The 3,306-nt window shown below is 30.9% G+C and overlaps 1 long non-coding RNA gene across 1 annotated transcript; it reads left to right on the top strand.

The window, feature by feature from the left end:
* Positions 1–256: 256 nt before the first annotated feature.
* Positions 257–2,650, top strand: LOC131612529 (uncharacterized). The gene is made up of 3 exons (XR_009287410.1): positions 257–435; positions 534–2,060; positions 2,336–2,650. It is a non-coding gene; the product is annotated as an uncharacterized LOC131612529 (long non-coding RNA).
* The last annotated feature ends 656 nt before the right edge of the window (positions 2,651–3,306 follow it).

Below are 3,306 nucleotides of genomic sequence, written 5' to 3' on the forward strand. Positions count from 1 at the left end.
TGGTAACAAGTGTTGGGCTTGCTCGGCCCAGACCAGAACAAATTTTTTTTGCGAACTCCTAGCAAAGTAGCCCAAAAGGTCAAAGTTAATTAATTAAAGATTACAAAATAATTTAAAATTGACATATTTATAATCACCTCCTTTCTAAATACCTAAAAGGTGGAAAATACAACACTTTAATATATTTAAGAGACATTATTGAATTATAAAAATCTAAGATATTTATTTTTACAAATTTATAAGTACTACGTGTAAAAAAAAACTCAATAAGTGTTAAAAACAACTTGTAAGTGAAGTATTAAATTTTCAATCTTAGAGTAATACAATAGTAATATCCTATTTGTTATAAGCTGACCGTAGAAAATATGGTTAAAATTGTTAATTTTGTTCTTGTTATGATTATTATTTTTTCTCTATTTTTTGTCACTACAAGCGGTAAGCATTTTTTTCTTTCAAATTTTCTTCTTTACATCTAACATAATATTTTATCCTATTTTAACAATATTAACTTTTATTTTCTTTTTCTACTATAGTGGTGGAACTTAAATGTTATCGTGATGATGATTGTCTATCAAGTGGTTGCCCGTCTACTTTAATACCTGTGTGTATTTTGCAGATGTGTATGTGTGTTTGAATGACTTCACATATGAAATTATGATCAGATCCTATAAGATTCCCTTAGTTATGCTATTGACATCTTATAGTTTGTTTGTATTAGTTATTTTTTCAAATTTTATGGACTATAGTATAAATAAGGTATAAATAATATTATGTAAACTATCTTCTTCTCTCTTAGTTTGGAAGATAGCACCGTGGCCTTCAATTTAGGCATATGTATTTACTTTGCAACCTTATTGTCTATTAGAATATTTTTCATATATGTGTTGAAAATAGTTTTTGTGTTACTTTAATAAAGTCTATCAATTTATATTTATGGAAAACTAAAAAGTCACTACAAAAATATAATAGTGTAGTAAGATAAATGTTCAAGTCTTAATTACTTTTTATTTTAGTTATTCCACTTCAATTTAATAGATTTGGTCGTGACTCTATAAACTAACTAATAAATTGCTGTTAGGCTTAGTTTGCATGTTTTAAACTCTACTTGCAAAATTTGATGAACTTTTACCTCGGTTAAAATATAGTTTTTATCTTAGTTAGGTGAATGAGATAACTTAAAATGTTAATTGAAAGTGATGGAACATTTAATTACTGTTGGAGTTGGAGAAGATGATTGTGTTTGAGTTGGCTGAGGACTAAGACATTTGGTTTTTAGGGTTTTCTTGTATGTGTGGGAGAGAACAAGAAAATGTGGGGTGGTTTTAGTGAAAAACAATGTACTAAAAGGGAAACAAAAAGAAAGGAAAAAAGATGGGGTGTTTCTCTCTTTAACTTCAGGAGAGGGAAAATTAATGTAAAAGTGAAATATGATTGTATGATTTATATTATTACTCCGGGTATAAGACACTTATACTAATGGTATTAATGATTGTCACAAAAGCTATTTGTCACAAATTTGTTAGGCCTAAGGTATATAAATTTTAAATGTATTCTCTCTATTTTTTGGTATTTTTTTTGTTTTTGTTTTTTTGCTGTTTATTTTATTTTTGTTGCACATCTCTCTTTTTCTCCATCTTCTTATTTTTGTTTATTTATCAAATTTAATATAACTATTTTAAAGACCAAAATTTTTACCCTTCCGGTGTTTCGGTGTCACTTGGCCAACAAGGTTAAATCGTGTATTTTCATTTATTTCTGGGATGGCCTAGGGGTCATTCCTCATAGATTCTTTTTAGAGACATTACCCTATTTGTAATCAGGAAAAAAAAAAGAAAGAGAAGGTGGGTGAGATAGGGTCTTGAGTTAATGAGACTTTAATCAGGAAAAAAAAAGAGAAGGTGGGTGAGATAGGGTGTTGAGTTAATGAGACTTTAATTTGTAACTTTCAGAGGGTAAGAACTCTCTTTGAATATGAGTTAGATCTAGTTAATGACATTCTTCTTACATTTTAGGACTACTCTTTCTTTGGAGTCTGTTAATGTTGGATTCATGCAGATGAGGTCTCTATCATATATATCGCTTTTTTCTATCGACTTATTTTTTTAAGAAAAGCCTAAAACCAATACTTTTTCAAGTAGGTTGGACTCTATATTAGTTTTTGTTTAGAGCAGTTGACCCTCCAAATAAATTGATACTTTTTATTGGAAAATTCTCAGATAATATTTCAACTAAAGATAACATGCTGAAAAGACTAGTTCATCTATTACCAAATGATATTTCTAGTAGGTTTTGTGTTGGGATAGTTGAATATGTCAATAATATGTTTCTCTTGTAGGCTTTTCTTGGAATTGGAGGGGTCGGGGGAAGTCCTAAGTATCTCTGACCGACCTCTATGTCATTTTTCGGTGTGGAATAAAACTGAATCGCTTTGGATCAGTTTTGAAAAAGTAATTGTGAACAAGCGCAATTAATATGGTTTCATCATTGAGACGCTTCTTCACTCATTCCTAACATGTGCGATGATGTGATCAATTAGGGTGTGTTACAATTCATATAATGCTTAATTGTACTTAAGGTTAACATGTTTCTATGAGTGGAATTCAAGTCGTTAATCTTCTGATCTTTGTTCATAGTTGGTCCTGATTTTTTAGTTGTCATTGCTGATAAGTAGAATGTGTTGAATATTTGGAAGTTTTCTTAAACTTTTAGCTTTCAATCTTTTAGTTAGTTTACATAAAACATCTTTGTTTCTTTTTCTTGAGAACATCACTAGAAGTGAGTTAAATTTTTGTTCAAACCTTTTGTATTTTCAATCTCGTTGTTTCATAAATCTCATGCCACAAAATACCCTTCTAACTCCACTTTTCCTCTAGTATTCCATATTACCTTAGTTGGGATTAGCAATAGCACTACTGATATAGTGAGAAATTCTAAAGCGGAAGCTTCATTTGGATCATCCCATGAATCTTATCATTTTCCCTCTAATAGTGATCACGTAGGACCATAAATCATACCCATTCTTCAGCTTCCTCTTGCAACGAATGAGTGCCAAATTGCACCTTCTGCTTTTCTAAACAAATCACCACTTGAAAAACCTTCTCAATTTCCTTAAGCCATCTCAGAGCATCATCGGGTTTGTGCTTGCCTTTAAAGATTGGCGAGTTGTTCCTCTGAAACCTCCCCCAAGCATGAGCCTCGTCATCATTTCCACTGTTTTGGTTTTGCATACCTTGTTTGTTTTGTAGAGCTTGATCCATTGCTTCCAAAGCCTGATCAATAACACCATCATTTATACGTCCAGCCATA

This window comes from Vicia villosa, linkage group LG6 (genome assembly GCF_029867415.1).
Source record: "Vicia villosa cultivar HV-30 ecotype Madison, WI linkage group LG6, Vvil1.0, whole genome shotgun sequence".
Classification (NCBI taxonomy): domain Eukaryota; kingdom Viridiplantae; phylum Streptophyta; class Magnoliopsida; order Fabales; family Fabaceae; genus Vicia; species Vicia villosa.